Raw genomic sequence first — 15,290 nt, forward strand, 5'->3', positions numbered from 1 at the left:
GAGTTCAAATAGAAGCATGGTGAGGAAAATGTTAATTGATATTTAGGGAGAGAAACCTTATTTCTTTTTTATTTATTTATTTTTACATTTATTAACTGGGTTAATCTGACTGGATCCAGAGAGCCCTTTTTCAGCAGAGACCTGAGGAGAAAAGCTTCAGGAAAGGTAATTAAAAAATGAGGAAAAACCTAACAATTTAAGTCATAAAATTCTTAACAGTACAAAAACAGGAAACAGAAGCATAGAACATTAATATTTACAATGCAAAAGTACATTATTTTGAGAATGCAGTAGCAATATGTTTGAGAAATGTGGTTAGTATTAAATTATATACAAAGAATATAGCAGTGCCTAAAATAAAAAAATATTTAATATACAATTCAGAGTAACATCATGACATAGTACAACAAAGATGTGTTTAACAACATAGGTACTAATTACAGAGAAATATGTGTAGACAGTTCAGGGATAGCTACTTTATGTAAAAATATGATAAAAATATTAGATATTACATTTGATATAATGTATAGAACAGCAATTCTTGAGGTAAGATGGAAACATCAGATTTTTAGAATTGTTGCAATGCATGCATATATGACAAAAAGAGAGACAGCAGATATGTTTCCAAATTTAATTTAATGTGTGGCAACAAATAAGGAAATAATTGTGGTACGTGATTTTAATTATAATCTAATACAGCAGAAAAATGCTTATTATGATAAAAAAGTGTTAAATATTATAAAACATGGACAGCTAAGAATTTAGGAAAAAAACAGAACATGGACTTCATAGCAGAGAACATAAAACTGAAATAGACTATTTCCTAATTTCATTAAGGTTACTAATAGTAGAAGATGATGTTTTAATGACAGGATTTTCAGATAATTGGGCAATTTGGATTGCATTAAAAAGGAAATACTAAGTATATAAGAGTAGGAAAGGGAATACAAAATAATAATGAAGTTAAATGGGATGACAAGGGGGAAACTGATATATTAAATTTATGGCAAGATCATGAGGAAATGAGAGATTTTTTATATGGCTTGACAGAATAGTAGTTGTGATTTAAGGGTTCTGGCGTGTAGATCATGAGATGAAAGCCCACATGCTACAATGCCGAAACTAGAAGGCCACAGCACCGCTAGACCATAAAGCGGTGCGGCTGAAAGGGAGATATGTTGTGGGAATCCACGTTGGTGGGAAAACCGACAAATGGAGACGACCCCTAAATCATGTATGCGGGCTGCCACCTGACAGTGGAAACAGCCGCACAACACAGCAGAACAAGGCTAAAATGTACTCAAGCATAAAAATAACAGCAGCATACCTTTAGTGCTCCACAAGTCCACACAAAGCACAATATTAAATGTAGCATACCTGTAGTACTCCACAACTCCACACAAACCCGCACAGCAAACATTCCCAAGGAAGCAGACAGTAAAACCCACAGTAGCTGCAGCTGTAGCAGAGCGTATGTATATGAGCATGTTCCAAGCAACAAAAACACCACAAGCATCCCTGCCAATACACCCTAACAGTATATAACAGCACAGACAGCCCTGAGCTGTGCAGAATATGGGTAGCCCAAATTCCACATACATGTGGCCGTCTGTCACTGTAGTGGAACAGACAGATGAGTTTCAGACTTCATACCCCTTAGAAAATACATGCTACCACAAGACCTGTTGGTGTAACACCAACCAAGCATGTCACAGCATGATGGACACAGTGTCCCTGTGAGTACTATTGTTGGGAATGGCTCCAATACATGACCAACACAAAGTGGTCTGCCTGCAACAGACAGCAACTGTCCTGTCAGAGCTCCCCTAGTGCAGTGGCAGGTGGGAACATGCCAACCCAGGCAAGCACAGACTACCAACCCAACAGTAGGAATTAAACATTGTAGTAGGGAACACTGTCATGCAGGGGTAGCAACCCACCTCCCAGTCCACAGCAGCATGTGTGTATTGCGGGGGCTGCCAAACCCATCCATTGGTTGCTGCAGCTGGGGTACATATGTATGCAGGCCCATGTAGGCAGACAAGGGTGCAACATAGGGAAACCTCCCTATGTAACCTCTGTCACTGAAACTGAGACTGGGCCCCACACCCTGGTTGGCCAGCAGCAACAGCTGGGAGTTAAAGGGGACCTGTGCAGTACATGTAGAACCTGTGTTGCAAGCAAGCTGTGTAGATGCCTACCAGACTACAAGCACTTGTCAACCCCACAGCTGTGTGAACTGCACATACTGAAACCCTAGCAGACCAGGCAGTCAGAGCAAGGTGGAGTGCAGACAACTGCACACAGGGTCACTGTGGCAGGCAGCTCTACTTCACAGGGTGCAACACAAGATGGTGTACAGCAACTAACCTAACATCTGATAGTAACTTGTACCAGGGTCGTGTCTACATCCTGTTCCCAGCTGCATTGGCTGTGATGGATACAGAGGCCATCAACAAGTGGTGTTACCATGATGGAATCTATGTACCTGTATAGCCCCGGTCAGCTTGGCAACAGATACAGCACAGTACCCAGCCAACAGGGCAAACCAATGCTGGTAGTGGAGGGATACCTGTACCACTTGGAGTGTGAAGCACTACCCAAATGGTAATGGGCATGTATCAAGCAGAGAGTAAAGGCCTGCAGAGGTCGTGCCATCACTGTTTGCCAGGATGAGGGGGAAGAACTGCTGAAATCACTGCCACACAAGCATGGCCCAGATGCAACAACAGCCCAAGTGGCTACTCTGCAAGCACAACTGTGGCAGAGGGTGGTAACCGGCAATGACCTGCCAAGCCTGGTAATGAAGAGTATCCTAGGCACAGTGGATGACAATGTACTACAATGGATGCCTTGCCATGCCACCCTGCATCATAGCATAACCAGGGTATGGCAGAGAGCACGGGCATCCATGACCACACCTCCAGTAACACTTGTGGATATTGATGTCAGCCAGTATCCACTCCATAGTGGCGGCTTTATCCTCCGTAGAAGGTCTGATATGGATGGGACAGATTCCTTGGTTCTACTTGCTACATCACAGAATCTGACTGATTTGTGCAAATCTGACATCATTCTTGGAGATGGCACCTTCCCCACATGGGCTGATATATGTCGCCAGCTGTATACATTACATGGATGTATTGGCACCCCCACCTCAGCAAGGATCATCCTCCTGGTGTACTGTTTCAAGACACAGAAGTCAGAGTTTGCATACAACAATATGTTGGGGATAATGAAGGGTATGGCCACAGAACAGGGATACAGCTTGGCTCCACAGTATATTATGACTGATTTTGAGAAGACAGCGATCCATGCCAGCTGTAAGGCATTTCCTAAGAGTATTCTGAAGGGGTCCCTATTCCATTTTGCACAGATCATTTGGTGCCAGATCAAGCATCACCACCTTGTGGCCCTCTATGGTACAGACACTGCTTTCTCAATTGCCATCCGCAAACTGATTGCATTGGCATTCTTACTGTGGGAAAAGGTTGTCCCTGCATTTCTGGACATTGTGGCTACTTTACCAGACTGTGCTCAGCATATAGGCATATTTCTGGACCATCATTATGTGTGAGGCCGACCACGCAAGTATGCATCCCGCTGCTCAGCACAGCAAAGACTGCCATTGTCCTACCCTTTGAGGTTTTGGAATGTGTGTGATTTCTCTGACATGGACTTCCCATGGACTAATAACCAGGTGGAGGCATGACATCTTTGGCTGAAGGTCTTACTGGGACACCCTACTGTGCAGCTGTCTGAACTTCTGTCTGTTCTACAACAGGAACAGAACCTGACAGATACCCAATGGGAGTCTCTTTTGAGGGGGATGCCTGTGACACCATGTAGGAAGGCTATTGTTGTAAAGGAGCATCGCCTAAAGCACATCTTGCAACATAAGTGTGACTACAGTGATGTGCAGGATTTCCTCCATGCTGTGGCACATTTCTACAAGTTGTGATTATACTTGGGTTTAGTACACACCAAGCACTACGCACATCACTTTAGATATTGTGTTAATAAAGTCTTTGCCCACAGCACACAGGTTTCACATTATCACGTTCATGCCCACGTGGCATCCTATGCCAGCCACATGTTCCACTGACAGTTGCACTTGGTGGCTTCTAAGGGGGTGCAGAGTGTAGCACTGTAGGGGTTTGTGTCTGCCACCTGTGGTTAGGGTGCATGGGCTTCCTCTATTCCCACAGGGAATTGTCCACAGCCATTTGTCACTGCAGCTAAACTGCCAACCTGCCATGTGTCCACATCCAGCTGTCTCACATGGGGGTGTCACGCTGCCTAGGTGCCTGAACCCATGATTTAAACAAAAGTACAAAATGTGTTATACATAATGGAGAAGGAGAAAAGCAAAAGAGAAAAAATAAAGTGCAAGAAGTTAAGCAATGATAGGATAAAATGAAGACTTTTTTTAATCAAAGAACAAGAGTCATATAATTTAAATAAAATAAAAATAAAACATTTACAAGCAAATATATTTTTTTCAATGGAAAAAAGAAGAAATTGCAACAGATCTGAGCAAATTCATAAAAGAAAATAACAGTAATATGAGAGAAATGAAGGATACATCAGATATAATGCACAGCATACAATATAAGATTATGAAAATAGTTGAAAAAAGTATCAGAGCTACTTTTAAAGGACAGACAATACAACCTAACACTAAATGGAAAGTAGATACTTTTTCAGAATAAGATACTAAAGATTTGGAAAAGAGAATTATGGTGGAAGAAATAGAACATATATTGAAAGCAGTTAAGTTAGAATCTGCAGCAGGTTTGGATGGAATAGAGTATGAGATATAAAAAAATGATAACACACAAAAATGTTTTATAATGATATTAAATGAATGGTTAAACAAAGGATTTCAATACAAACACTTGTGCAGTGGAATAATTACATTTATATTGAAAATATGAGATTCAGAAATGGAGACATATAATCTCAAATACAATAAAATCTCACATATCCGGCACCCATGGAGATTGGTAGATGCTGGATAAGTGTAGATTCCTTTTGCTTGAGAGCCACTTTGTGATTTTTGATTGGCTTGTATACCAGCCTACAAGCCAATCAAAAATTGCAAAGTGGAGCCTCTTCTGTTCAATGGAGAACAATCCACTTAGTCATAATAATGAAATAAATAACTATCAAGATAAAAATTTTACTCTTTGGGAGATAAAAATTAATGAAATTGAAAAATATAGTAAACAGCAGTATAATACCATTCTGAATAAATATTTTGTTGTATCCATGGAAAGAGATACATAAAGATAAATTGCTACCAATACAAGCAAAAATGGGAAGTTATAAGGATATATTGAAGAGTCAGGACTTCTTATGGAACATAACTATACAAAAAGTCCCAGTAAAAGCCAGCATGCCTTACAAAAGTAAAAATGGATAGGAAGGTTATCATCTTTATTGTAAAGAATTTGAGACTAGCTAACATGTTTTTAAAGATGTAAAAGAATTAAAATGTTATGGAAGAAGATTATGGATTTGTACTATTTAGAGAGCTTTACAGAGGTAAATGAGTTAAATATGGCTATGATTGACTATGGATATTATAAGAAAAGAAGTAGAAATTATATAAAAAGAATTGATAGAAAAATATGTTGTATAATGTTGTTGATTTGGAACTAAAGAGTGACGAAATTATGTTTAATGAAAAATGAGATTTAGCTACAATGTTAAAACAACTGAGAATTTGGTTATGGAAATTATAGTGAGGGCCACATAATGTAAAATGATTATTGCTTTTTTAATGGAAAGGAATTAAAGCTACTTTTTTGTAAAATTGTAAATAGTGTATATATTGTATAGATTGTAAACTGTATACATGTAATGTTAATAAGTGTTTTTTTTTTAATAAAGGACCACAACTAAAATTGAAAATATTATGGAAGATAGCATATATAGTATAAAGAAAAAAAGTTGTCATGAATCATTAATTATAGTTAGAGAAATTGTGGATGATATTATGAACAGAAAAGAAGAAGTGAAAATCATGATAGGAGACCTTAACAAGGCATTTGGCACAATTGGACATGAAATCGTATAGGAAATAACGAAATAATATAATATGAAAAATAAAAATATAACCTCATAAAAATGGAAGATGAAGCCACAATTATTAAAATCACCACAATTTAATGTGGAAAACAATGAAAGCTATTCTATTAAACACTTAATAACAGTTATTTTGGAGAGCTTTTGTTCTTAAAAGTTTCTACCTGGACTTCTTGAAAATAAACTGTTATAATACACAAACAAAACTTGCCAACACTATTTAAACTCAATACAATGATGCCACTACTTATCTGATCCACTTAAGATAACTTTTTACATTCAAATGTCCATTAAGTCCAGGGGAAGTGTCTGCTCTGAATTTAACTTGTCATTTAAGTTCTCTCACTTTGAGCTGTGGATTATAGTCACACTGTGACGTGTAAACTTTTTCCAGAGCTAAAAATTTAAAGCTGAAACACTGTGGGCTAGCTTTAACATGCTTAGCCAAAGCATTTTTGCAGTTACCTTTTCTTAAGGCATAACAGTGTTCTTTAATTCTATCACTTAGCTTTCCTAGTGGTTTTCCCTACCTAGAAAGCTTCACATTAAGAGCACACACTTGAATAAACTAAGCACAAGAGTAGGATGATGAACCAAACCACGATGAAGGCCAACAACATGAATAAAATGCAAAGCAATAAATGTAAAGCAATAAAATTCCAAGTTTTATTGTGAGCGCTTTCGCAGTAATGAATACCGCTTCGTCAGACAATAAGCACCAAAAAACATCCAGTATTTAAATAAAAACTGAGCAATCAAACAACATATCCAATAAGGCACACAACCAATAAAAATACATCATCCTATCTTATGTATACATTACTAATAAAACTTCAAAATACACTAAAGACATGCTTCTGGAGCATTTCTCCCCAGGCCTTCACTGAAAACAGGATCTGTGGAACAAATGTTAAATAAATAAATAAAATAAATAAAAAGGTAAATAAGCACATCAAAATATTTCTGATTGTACCTAACTTTTAAAACTGTTTTTTAGATACTTTATCATTCAACCCACTGCCTTTATTAGCCCTCATTCTAATGATCCATTTTATTTCATGAGTTTCTGTTACATTCCTAACATCACCTCCTCTTTCATTAGGAGAAATTGTATCTAGCACTAAAAATCTAAAATTATGGGAGGGATCCTTCTGGCTTACATGTTTGGCAAGTGCATTAGTGAGAACATATTTATAATATTAATAATGGAATATGCACTAATGCATGTGTTTGTGGACTGTGTGTTGCAAGAAACTTTTTTTTTTTTTTGCTTCAGTTGAAGCTCTGAGGCAGTGAGGTACTATTCATAGGACCAGTGCAGGATGCTGGTTGAGCCAACTATTCTTCTGTTCCTTCAAATGTATAATGGGTGATTGGATGGGTACCCTTAAAGTTACACCAGGACTAATAGTGCTTACGCTGATTGAAAAGATGGTAAAGCCTGAGAGTGGTTATTTTTCAAGACACATGGTCATTAGATTGGTCTAATGGCCATGTGTCATTAGACTGACTGTTCTTCTTTATCTAATGAGCCTACATTTATAAACCGTGTACTGATACACATAGTATAGAATTGTGTGCTATGAGTACCAGTGTCTCTAGTGGGACAATAATGCTCTCTTCCTGTTCACTGCTCAACAACTGTGACAGAGAATGATTTGTAGATGTTTTTCCACTGTTGCCATGATGGTATATCCTACTGGCTGCAGTACTGCTTTATCCTAGTTGCTGTTTGTGACAGGTGTGGTTGCTGTAGCAGGTCTGCCTGCATCACAGGGTTTTGGTAACTGGCAGAAATGGTTAAGGCTGTCAGCTGTAATTCCTTTGGTACAGGGTTTGATTCCCTTAACCCTCATTTACCTAGTTAACCGAACATTGCTCCCAGGTCACTCTTGAAAAGTGCCTGTATCCAGGGGACCTACCTAGTTAACAAATGAGTATTATTAGTACTGTAAATTGTAGGGGTCCCTAAAATGAAAATGCATTCTTTTAACATTTTTTCACATATACACCAAAACCGTTGCTCAATTGTTTAAGCTTATAAACACGTGAGAAGGGACATTTGTCTCCTCAGATGCACCACATCAACTACTGGTATGTGCTTTAGCTCACATCAGTTATGTATTTGTGACTTGCCAGTGATAGGAATTATGGGGTGGGGGTGCTGGTGGAGGATGGCATTTTCATTGGTTCCCAGTATTTGAAGTAGTGTGGCTACACAGTACGTTAAGTCTTGTTAAGTTTTGATTGGCTTGTATACCAGCCTACAAGCCAATCAAAAATTGCAAAGTGGAGCCTCTTCTGTTCAATGGAGAACAATCCACTTAGTCATAATAATGAAATAAATAACTATCAAGATAAAAATTTTACTCTTTGGGAGATAAAAATTAATGAAATTGAAAAATATAGTAAACAGCAGTATAATACCATTCTGAATAAATATTTTGTTGTATCCATGGAAAGAGATACATAAAGATAAATTGCTACCAATACAAGCAAAAATGGGAAGTTATAAGGATATATTGAAGAGTCAGGACTTCTTATGGAACATAACTATACAAAAAGTCCCAGTAAAAGCCAGCATGCCTTACAAAAGTAAAATGGATAGGAAGGTTATCATCTTTATTGTAAAGAATTTGAGACTAGCTAACATGTTTTTAAAGATGTAAAAAGAATTAAAATGTTATGGAAGAAGATTATGGATTTGTACTATTTAGAGAGCTTTACAGAGGTAAATGAGTTAAATATGGCTATGATTGACTATGGATATTATAAGAAAAGAAGTAGAAATTATATAAAAGAATTGATAGAAAAATATGTTGTATAATGTTGTTGATTTGGAACTAAAGAGTGACGAAATTATGTTTAATGAAAAATGAGATTTAGCTACAATGTTAAAACAACTGAGAATTTGGTTATGGAAATTATAGTGAGGGCCACATAATGTAAAATGATTATTGCTTTTTTAATGGAAAGGAATTAAAGCTACTTTTTTGTAAAATTGTAAATAGTGTATATATTGTATAGATTGTAAACTGTATACATGTAATGTTAATAAGTGTTTTTTTTTTAATAAAGGACCACAACTAAAATTGAAAATATTATGGAAGATAGCATATATAGTATAAAGAAAAAAAGTTGTCATGAATCATTAATTATAGTTAGAGAAATTGTGGATGATATTATGAACAGAAAAGAAGAAGTGAAAATCATGATAGGAGACCTTAACAAGGCATTTGGCACAATTGGACATGAAATCGTATAGGAAATAACGAAATAATATAATATGAAAAATAAAAATATAACCTCATAAAATGGAAGATGAAGCCACAATTATTAAAATCACCACAATTTAATGTGGAAAACAATGAAAGCTATTCTATTAAACACTTAATAACAGTTATTTTGGAGAGCTTTTGTTCTTAAAAGTTTCTACCTGGACTTCTTGAAAATAAACTGTTATAATACACAAACAAAACTTGCCAACACTATTTAAACTCAATACAATGATGCCACTACTTATCTGATCCACTTAAGATAACTTTTTACATTCAAATGTCCATTAAGTCCAGGGGAAGTGTCTGCTCTGAATTTAACTTGTCATTTAAGTTCTCTCACTTTGAGCTGTGGATTATAGTCACACTGTGACGTGTAAACTTTTTCCAGAGCTAAAAATTTAAAGCTGAAACACTGTGGGCTAGCTTTAACATGCTTAGCCAAAGCATTTTTGCAGTTACCTTTTCTTAAGGCATAACAGTGTTCTTTAATTCTATCACTTAGCTTTCCTAGTGGTTTTCCCTACCTAGAAAGCTTCACATTAAGAGCACACACTTGAATAAACTAAGCACAAGAGTAGGATGATGAACCAAACCACGATGAAGGCCAACAACATGAATAAAATGCAAAGCAATAAATGTAAAGCAATAAAATTCCAAGTTTTATTGTGAGCGCTTTCGCAGTAATGAATACCGCTTCGTCAGACAATAAGCACCAAAAAACATCCAGTATTTAAATAAAACTGAGCAATCAAACAACATATCCAATAAGGCACACAACCAATAAAAATACATCATCCTATCTTATGTATACATTACTAATAAAACTTCAAAATACACTAAAGACATGCTTCTGGAGCATTTCTCCCCAGGCCTTCACTGAAAACAGGATCTGTGGAACAAATGTTAAATAAATAAATAAAATAAATAAAAAGGTAAATAAGCACATCAAAATATTTCTGATTGTACCTAACTTTTAAAACTGTTTTTTAGATACTTTATCATTCAACCCACTGCCTTTATTAGCCCTCATTCTAATGATCCATTTTATTTCATGAGTTTCTGTTACATTCCTAACATCACCTCCTCTTTCATTAGGAGAAATTGTATCTAGCACTAAAAATCTAAAATTATGGGAGGGATCCTTCTGGCTTACATGTTTGGCAAGTGCATTAGTGAGAACATATTTATAATATTAATAATGGAATATGCACTAATGCATGTGTTTGTGGACTGTGTGTTGCAAGAAACTTTTTTTTTTTTTGCTTCAGTTGAAGCTCTGAGGCAGTGAGGTACTATTCATAGGACCAGTGCAGGATGCTGGTTGAGCCAACTATTCTTCTGTTCCTTCAAATGTATAATGGGTGATTGGATGGGTACCCTTAAAGTTACACCAGGACTAATAGTGCTTACGCTGATTGAAAAGGTGGTAAAGCCTGAGAGTGGTTATTTTTCAAGACACATGGTCATTAGATTGGTCTAATGGCCATGTGTCATTAGACTGACTGTTCTTCTTTATCTAATGAGCCTACATTTATAAACCGTGTACTGATACACATAGTATAGAATTGTGTGCTATGAGTACCAGTGTCTCTAGTGGGACAATAATGCTCTCTTCCTGTTCACTGCTCAACAACTGTGACAGAGAATGATTTGTAGATGTTTTTCCACTGTTGCCATGATGGTATATCCTACTGGCTGCAGTACTGCTTTATCCTAGTTGCTGTTTGTGACAGGTGTGGTTGCTGTAGCAGGTCTGCCTGCATCACAGGGTTTTGGTAACTGGCAGAAATGGTTAAGGCTGTCAGCTGTAATTCCTTTGGTACAGGGTTTGATTCCCTTAACCCTCATTTACCTAGTTAACCGAACATTGCTCCCAGGTCACTCTTGAAAAGTGCCTGTATCCAGGGGACCTACCTAGTTAACAAATGAGTATTATTAGTACTGTAAATTGTAGGGGTCCCTAAAATGAAAATGCATTCTTTTAACATTTTTTCACATATACACCAAAACCGTTGCTCAATTGTTTATGCTTATAAACACATGAGAAGGGACATTTGTCTCCTCAGATGCACCACATCAACTACTGGTATGTGCTTTAGCTCACATCAGTTATGTATTTGTGACTTGCCAGTGATAGGAATTATGGGGTGGGGGTGCTGGTGGAGGATGGCATTTTCATTGGTTCCCAGTATTTGAAGTAGTGTGGCTACACAGTACGTTAAGTCTGTATATAGGGAATAACCCACCATGGAGCTATGAGTATGGATTTCAAATGTTTTTGACATATGCTTAATGCATATTAGCTGTGCTTCAAGGTACATAGTGTTTATGAATCCCTTGCATTATTTTAACATTTATTTTCCATCTGCAGTCAAAGTTCTTACCCTGTTGTTTGTCTAAAGGAGCACCTTGATTTTTTTTTTGTCTCCAGTAACTAAAGTGCACACTGAATACAGAGTGCTGGGAGTGATTCCAGTAAGAACCTATGAAAAACTTAGATGTTTCTATAGGATCTAATCCATTCATAGGTTGCAACTAGCAGGTACATTCAGCAACAAATGACTCCAGGATCTTGCATACACTGAATATGTCAGAAAATAATGAAAATGATCTCACTGCCTACTTACTTAATGCATTGAAATGCACCTCCTGTAATTAAAGAATGCAATGTTAGTCATGAAATGGCGAATGTTAAAACAACTAAGTCATATTCCCTTTGCATTCTACAGCAGTAATGGTGTTCTCTTAGCACTTAATGCATATCAGGCAATATGCTGCATGTGGATAGTGACATACTGATATTTAAGAATCTGTGATATTTAGATTAATAATTATTAAGAAGAGAAACAACTAACATAATGGACAGCAACTCTAAGAGTGAGATGTCCATACAATAAATGGAGCAGTTCCACAGTAAATTATAAGCTATATCTGTTGCTGCTGATGTCTATCCATGATTTGGCTTCCCTCTTTAAAAGAAAAATAGCAATTCACTATTTTGTTTACATCTTAGTTGTATGTGTTTTAATGTATGGGCTGTATAAAACTTGTTATTCCTATTAAAGGAGCAGTGGAATGCATCTTTTATATCTTGATGCAGCCAAAAAGCCAAATGACTTTCTATACTCCCAGTGGATATTTATGGAATAATCATGTGACCCCCCCCCCCCAAAAGACATACACATTGGCAACAGGCACATTACCAGGTGCGGAAACATCTGGGCTAAGTTAAGTGACCATCCTCAGGTTGTCATTTTTTTGTGCCCTACCTGTATTTCCCACCTGCACCTGAAATTGCAGATAATCTGCCAGTGCATATTCTCATTGCTACAGAACAATTGAAGCACCCAGCCTGCACCATGGTCTGCAACCATTGCAATAAACACTTTCTCTACCCTGGGGATAAAAAAGTCTGCAAAACTGCTCTTCCTTTTTACACTGTCAGGATGATTATTTAAAAACAGGCCTGCTACATGAACATATTTTCAAAATGTGAGAGGATGCCTTTTGTGTCACAGGGTCCATTTAGAGCTGCACATATTTATTGCCTGATTTTAATTTCTGTTAGCAGAATCTCTAATAAACCATGCAAAACTTATTTATAGCCAAACACTGTTCAAGGTCTGCTATGCAAGACATCAAGACATTTTAAAGATCTGTGAAGATGGCATCCATATCTCCAGATCCATTTGTTTTAGCAAAACTACACATTTTTTTGCTTAATTTTTATTTTCCTCAATAGAATACCCAATAAACTTTACAAAATGAATGAAAAGTTAACATTTTTTTTAACTGATTGAACCATGTCAGTTACAAATGTATATGTTTCAGAGTGCATGACTCAGGGTACTCCAAATAATTTACAATACTTTCATGCCTTATTATTAGCAATCATCAGGTGTACCAATCTGCAATACAATACAGAAGCAGTACGAATAATACAACTAATTTAGGATGAAATACACACATTTCCAAATCTCTGTAAAGCATTAGCTATGTTTTTTCCTCAATGTCCTCATTGTTATGTACCACATGACAGAAACTACATATTTGGTTATGCTAGTACACAATGAAGTGTTTCTGTGGTCTACAGTGTAGACATACAGAGAGTGAATGTCCCTTTAATGATATATACATTACATGGCAAGCTTTCAGATGCTTAAGGCAAACAACTGCAAAATCAGTGTTTAATACGTGGGTAAAAAAGTTGAGTTGAAAACAAAAGTAGACATTCCTCAGAGCTGATGTTATCTACTTAATTAAATGCCTTTGAAAATAAATCTTTCCAAGAATTTTAGACAATGTGTCTCTCTGTCACTTATGAGGATAATTATGAAAAATGCCAAAGCTGAGATCTGCTTGTGGCAAAGGTCTGATTGCCCTCATCTGAGATCAAAGAAACAACCAGTTGCTCTTCATTGATTTCAAAGACCAACCAACAGAAATATAGTACTATTCTAGATAACACTGAAATATGTGAGTCAGTACTGGAGGCAATGGTATTTCTTAGGCGAGAGTCCAACTCTGCGAAGATGTAAACAAAGACTAAGGAATAACTAACTAAAATGAATAATGATGTGCATTACTGTAAACAGTAATGCATTTTCCTGCATGGCATAATTATAAATTTGGAATACAACAATGTTTGCTGCTAAATATATTGTTATCATTTTTGTCCCAAAAGGGATGATATAATTAATTTGATAGGGCACACAGTGATCTTATTATATATGTATAATAATAATTATATATATATATATATATATATATATATATATGTATATATATATATTTTTTTACTATTAACTTGTCAGGGTCATGTAAAAAGTAATAGGTTATTTCATTGTCTCCTTTCATAAGATTTAGCCAACATAAATCCTTTACAAATTATTTTATAAGTGCATATGATTTACTTATTACATTTAATAATTGAAAACGCCCCTCGTGATTGAATCCACTTATAATGTAGAATCCGGAAAATGTTAGTAAAGTAGAATTCACACAAAAGTTTAACGACTGTGTAGCTTAGAACATAATCTACGAGCTACTTGTACTCCGAGGATTAATACTGTAGAGACTTAAGAATTTTGCTTTCCTGTTGAAGAAAAAACTAACATTTAATCAAATTCTGACAACATCAAACATATATCAATCTGTCTGAAAGGATCAAAAGTCAACAAACTGAAAAATGAAATTAAAAATAAAAAAGAACATATTTATGTTTTCCAGGGGGCAAGCCCCCCCTCCCCCCCCCAGGCACCCATCATGGCACCATATATACCAACTCCAAGATTATACATCACAACAGAAAGGGTACATTTCTAAACCCTTCTATTCCTTGACCTCCCACTAAGTAATGCTGGCATTCTGCAATCATATGAGTATTCAATTACTTGTGCCAGAATTGCAAACAATCGATATTGCAAATGTTCGACCAAAGGAATGCAAACATGTACACATATATGTGTATATATCTATATATATATATAGAGAGAGAGAGAGAGAGAAAGAGAGTGAGAGAGGTAGATATATATATAAATTAAACGAAAGAGCAAAACGGCCACATGTTCAAACCATTCAGTAAAAACATAAATTAAGGCTCAGCAAAGCTAGAGTCTTCAATGTGCAATACCTTAAACTACATGACTTTTTGTTCTTTACTGTTTTAAACTTTATAGGTACATTCAGATCAATAAAACCAAACCCCACTAACTGAAGATATGCTATGCTCTGGCATTTTTCTGTCCTTGTCAGTACACCTGTTTGACTGTACTTCAGACGCACAGAGCTTAAAATCAAGCCTAATGTTTATAAATATCAGGTGGCTGAACAGCATCACAAATAATATCTAATCCAAAGGGAAATAAGGCAACATAGACAAATGATTCAGAAATCTATAAGAAAGACCCAGTCAAGACAGAA

This window comes from Protopterus annectens, chromosome 4.part1 (assembly GCF_019279795.1).
Source record: "Protopterus annectens isolate FY-2018-M chromosome 4.part1, PAN1.0, whole genome shotgun sequence".
Lineage (NCBI taxonomy): Eukaryota > Metazoa > Chordata > Ceratodontiformes > Protopteridae > Protopterus > Protopterus annectens.